Consider the following 6000-nt stretch of genomic DNA (forward strand, 5'->3'; position numbering starts at 1 on the left):
TACTCTATGGGACAGCTATGGGGCATTATATTGTATGGGACAGCTATGGGGGCATTATACTGTATGGGACAGCTATGGGGGGCATTATACTGTATGGGGGGTATTATATTGCGTGGGGTGCATTATACTGTATAGGGTGCATTATACTGTGTGGGGCAGCTATGGGTGGCAATATACTGTTGGGGCAGCTATGGCGGGCATTATTTTGTGGGGACAGCTATGGGGGAATTATACTGTGTGGAGACAGCTATGGGGGCATTATACTGTGTGGGGGTAGCTATGGGGCATTAAAATGTTGGGGCAGCTATGGGGAGCATTATACCGTGGAGGAATTCATGGGGTCTGTCGGACAAGGCGGCTGGGCATAGGAGTGTGCAGGCGTCTTCTGGTGTTGGGGAGGGGTAGGGGGGCAAAGCTGAATTCTTGCACCAGGCCCATGAGCCTTTAGCTACGCCCCTGAGTATCATATATTCATAGTTACATAGGTTGAAAAAAGACACAGGGCCATCAAGTTCAACCCTTCTCACACAACTACATGTAATTTATTGCTTGGTAAGTTATAACCCTAAATGTCATACATCAGTAATTAAACATATCATATTATTTAAAATGCTGACACAGTATCTGTCATTACTACCACATGAGGTCGGGTATTCCATAGTTTTACTACTCTAACTGTAAAGAACCCTTTCCTATATGGATGTCTGAAACGTCTTTCTTCCACACGCAATGGATGTCCCCTGGTCCTTTGTAGAGTTCTTGGAGAAAGCAGATCATGTGCTAGTTCTCTGTATTGACCACACATATAATTCTACATATTAATAAGATCAGCTCTAAGGCGTCATTTTTCCAAGCTGAACAAGCAAAATTTCTCTAGTCTTTCATTGTAAGCGACACCTCCCATCCCATTTAATAATCTAGTCACCCGCCTTTGAACGCTCTCGAGTTCTTCAATATCCTTTTTACAATGTGGATCCCAAAACTGAATTCCATATTCAAGATGTGGCCTTACAAGCAATTTTTTTGAGGGGTAATATTACGTTTGAATCACTGTTTTTTTTTTATCTCTCTATTTATATACTCTAAAATCCTATTTGCTTTTGCAGCTGCTGCTTGACTTTGAGTCATCAATTAGTATCAACTGTGGTCTTTGTGGCGGGAGTTTTTTTTTTTTTTCATTCTTCTGATTCTTGTGAAATGTGGCCAACAGGGAAGATAAATGCTTGGACTTGTAGTTCACGTGGTGAAGTATTCATTTTTTCCACACAGAAGAACTAGAAAAAAGATTTTTCCCTGGAAGACCCATGCCCAGAATAATGGCCACATCGGCAAATGAAAACGTAGACTTGTAGTTCTCTAGAGAACTAAATTTTTGTCCACACAAGAATCAGAGATCAATGCAAATCTACTATTCCTCATCCCCACCTAGAAAGGCAGGCAGTATATCCCTCAGCATAAGGGTCTATACACAAGGTGCGGCAAAATCAAATTTTTTTACCATGACTTTTGTGCCAATTGTGGCAAAAAACGCAATTTGACCGGCATCGTGTGAATAATCCCTAAAGAGTCCATTACTGTCTGTGTCTATTAAACTAGATCTGAAAGCTGAGCTTAAACGGTGAGTGACTTATGTGGGGCTACTGCATGATGCATCACATGTCCTGGAAGGGGAGTTTTGATTGGCTGAAGTAATTCGCAACACCCTGAAAACCTCTCAACCATCCCGATTTTTATGAAAACAGCAGAACATACGGCAGATCTCTATTTCTTAGGGAACAATAACATGGTGACCGGTCCACCTTACAAAAATGTGCTTACAAATTTGCAATAAAATAATTTACCAAGTATTGATACTTGTAAAATTAATTTCCACATCTCTATTATGAGGGAAAACATAAATCAAAAGCCCCCAGTATGATAGACAGCCCTGATAGTGGAGAATCAAAATAAGTAAAAGTCTTGGGCGCCAGCCTTCGTTTTTGTATGTATGTAAATAATTGAAGAATTATAAGGAAATTTCCAAGGACATTTTTTTAAAACTTCAATTTCGTCTGAATAAATATAAAATAGTATTGGTCCAGGGAGAAATTAAACAAATTATTTATATGTCAGGCTATTGCTGGATTCACTTATACATGAATATTTGAATTGATGCAACCTATCATTATGAAAAATAGATCAGCCTTCCATCTGCAATTCCGCAAAAAGGAAAATTAATTTCTCTTTTCAAATGTTTTTTTTTTGTTCAACTTAAGTTTATTTAGAGTTATAATTTAAACATCAGAACTAGAGATGAGCGAACTTATGAAAAGTTCGGTTCGGCTAGTTCGCCGAATTTCACGAAAAAGTTCGATTTGAACCTGTAATTTCCGTGCGCCGAGCATGGTACTGTCCAGGGTGCTGATAGAGTTAATGGGCTGCACTAACTCTTTCAGCAACCTTGACAGTACATGCTCGGCGCACGGAAAATACAATTTTAATGTAATAAAAAAATAAAAAAATAAATACGTTCATACTTACATTCCTCCTGTTCGGCCTCCAGCGATGACGTTTCATCCATGTCGCCGCTGCAGCCAATCACAGGCTGTAGTGGCGGTCACGCACGTCAGGATGACGTCAGAAGGCCGGCCTCCAGGGATGACGCTTCGTCCCACGTGACCGCCTCTGCAGCCAATCACAGGCTGCAGCAGCCTCTGCAGCCAATCACAGGCTGCAGCGGCCTCTGCAGCCAATCACACGCTCCTCTCCTGAAATACTCTGTGCTGCGCTGCCTTAAACTCTGTGGACAGGTCAGGATCCTGTTTCTTTTAAATGCTGCTGGGGAACCCGCTCGATCCACTATATAAGGCTGCGCTACAGTGCAGCATTTAAAAGAAACAGGATCCTGACCTGTCCACAGAGTTTAAGGCAGCACAGAGTATTTCAGGAGATGAGCGTGCAGATTCAGTGCTGCTGTGAACTCTGCTCTTACCATTACGTAGCTCTCAGTCTGTTACCTCTCCTCCACTCCTGTCCTCAATAACTGCTTCCTCCAGTCCGGTCTCCTGGCCGTTGCCTTGGTGACGCGTCCCTCTCGACATCCGGCCCGACATTGCTGGATGATGATACAGCCCATGTGACCGCTGCAGCCAATCACAGGCTGCCGCGGCCTCTGCAGCCGATCACAGGCTGCCGTGTCAGAAAAGAAGGTTGGACTGGAGGAAGAAGAGGGACTCGTCACCAAGACAACGACCGGGTACGTATGAAATGCTTTTTATTTTATTTTTAATCAGCAGCCTCTTTTCTCTATCAGTGATTGATAGAGACAAGTGGCTGCCGATTTGTATAATATTTTTGACCGGGTTCGGTCAAAACGGGTTCGGCCGAACCCGGTGAAGTTCGGATTCGCTGAACCAAACTTTTCCTGATGTTCGGACCGAAACCGGGTTCGGTTGTCCCGGTTCGCTCATCTCTAATCAGAACAATTAAATATAAAATTATTTCATGCTTAAAATCGACATAACACGCAAAGTAACTGAATTATATTGAACTGATCCTGAGCTACAGCCTGTATTATACTCCAGAGCTGCATTCACAAATCTGCAGGCTTCAGAGCTTCAATCTCCAAGTATTCATTGCTTGTTTAGTGGCTTTGCAGAGATTTTGTCTGTGGATTTTTATTCTGTGAACAGTGTACAGTAATCTGATAAACCCTATTGTATATATTTATATTTTTATTTAAAGGAGTTTCCCACTTTAAATAATGACTTTTGGGAGAGGAAGAGACGGGCGCACTGCATGGATATGCAAAAATTAAAGGCAGACCCTACAGCTGCTATTGGGCCCTCGGTGTCTCCTTATGGGACAGAGACGCCTTTGGGCCCCGTAAATAAAGCTCTCTGGTGTCCAAGGCAGAAGAGGCATTGGGGTGTCACCAGTCATTGTGACAAAGCCCCCTCTGATAAGTATTAGCCATGCCCGGATTTGGAAGATAGGCAAATCAACCCATTCTCTATGAGCTATGCTGTTTATATTTTTAATGGTAAAAGGGTTGCCCGGTTTGGACAGCGTATTGTGTTAGAAAGTCAACCCGCATATAAGCTGATAACAGGGTGTCCTGCTGCAGGGGGAATCAGAGGGCGGGAAAGCTGGATGCAAGTGTACAATTCCCCTGCAGCGCCACCACATGGGAGATAAAGCATTACATGTTGGCGTTGAAATCACTGGGCTGTCCATGTAATGCACAGATGTTTTTGGCCCTCCAGAGTGAGCAAGGAAGATGCTCGTTGTATTGGCTAAATGATGATGGTTCTGAATGCGTAACCCTCCTCTATAATCTATTAGAATAATTGAACATGGTTTTAATAAACCAAATAACCTCTCTGAGAGTTTTAGGCACCATATAATTAAGATGCAGTGGCGTAACTACTGCTCCTTGCTCCAGCATTCACTCTGCCGTGAGCGGCACAGCACGGGCAGGCGCGATGTTGTGACATTATCGCGCCTGTCTGCGCCGAGTCACTCACAGCACAGACCGGAGGGAAAGGATCCTCCACCCGTCATAAGTAATTATGTTATTATTTTTTTATTAGGCACTATGGGGCATTATACTGGGTAGGGAAGGGAGGCTTATATAGTGGCAGCTATAGGAACATTTTACTATATTGGAGGCATTATACTGTATGGGCGGCATTATACTGTAGGGACAGCTATGGGGAGCATTATACTGTGGGGGCAGCTATGGGGGGCATTATACTGTGGTGGCAGCTATGGGGGGCATTATATTGTATGGGGCAGCTATGAAGGGGCATTATAATGCAATGGGGCATTATATGATGGGGCAGCTATAGGGTTCATTATACTGTGGGGGCAGCTATGGGTGGCATTATACTGTGGGGCAGTTATGTGGGGGCATTATACTGTGTGGGACATTATACTGTGGGGGCAGCTATGGGTGGCATTATACTGTGGGGCAGTTATGTGGGGGCATTATACTGTGTGGGACATTATACGGTGGGGGCAGCTATTGAGGCATTATACTGTGTGGGGCGCAGCTATGGGGAGGATTACACTGCATGGGGCATTATACGGTGTGGGGTATTATACTGTGGGTCTGATATGGGGGGCAATATTATGTGGGGGAAGCTATGGGAGGCATTATACTGTGTGGTGGCCGCTATGGGGGGCATTATACTTTATGGGACAGCTATGAGGGTATTATGCTGCATGAGGCAGCTATGGGGCATTATGATGTATGGGGAAATTTGTTTGGGCATTGTACTGTATGGGGGCATCTGTATGGGCATTATACTGTATGGGGCATCTGTGTGGGCATTATACTGTATGTGGCATCTGTGAGGGCATTATACTGTGGGGGCATCTGTGTGGGCATTATACTGTATGGGGCATCTGTGAGGGCATTATACTGTATGGGGCATCTGTAAGGGCATTATACTGTATCGTGGCAGCAATGGGAGCATTAAACTGTGTGGGCTGAATGGGGTGTGTATGGGTGGTGATTGGGTGGGATTGTTAGAGGGTGCATGGGGGGCCACAGTGGCTAATTTATCAAGTCTGGTTTGCAACTAAATAGTCAACACCAGGAGAAATTGCAGCCCCCTTTATACAGGTACAATAATGTAGCAGACACAGTTGATTCAATGTTCACACTTTACTGGAGATAAACTCTCTTGGAGAGGCAGAATTCTTGAACGCTACAAATTCAATAACACAGTCTCTTAATAAATGCAACTATATACATTGGCTGACAACCTGGTCATTACCAGCCCTTGACGGCTTGTGCCCCGCATGGCAATCCAGCATTTATATCAATTCAGCGGCTCCCGCCCCGCTTGGCAATCCAGCACTTAGGCCTATTCAGCGGCTCCCGCCCCGCTTGGCAATCCAGCACTTAGGCCTATTCAGCGGCTCCCGCCCCGCTTGGCAATCCAGCACTGAGGCCTATTCAGCGGCTCCCGCCCCGCTTGGCAATCCAGCACTGAGGCCTATTCAGCTGCTCCC

This window comes from Rhinoderma darwinii, chromosome 5 (assembly GCF_050947455.1).
Source record: "Rhinoderma darwinii isolate aRhiDar2 chromosome 5, aRhiDar2.hap1, whole genome shotgun sequence".
Classification (NCBI taxonomy): Eukaryota; Metazoa; Chordata; class Amphibia; order Anura; family Rhinodermatidae; genus Rhinoderma; species Rhinoderma darwinii.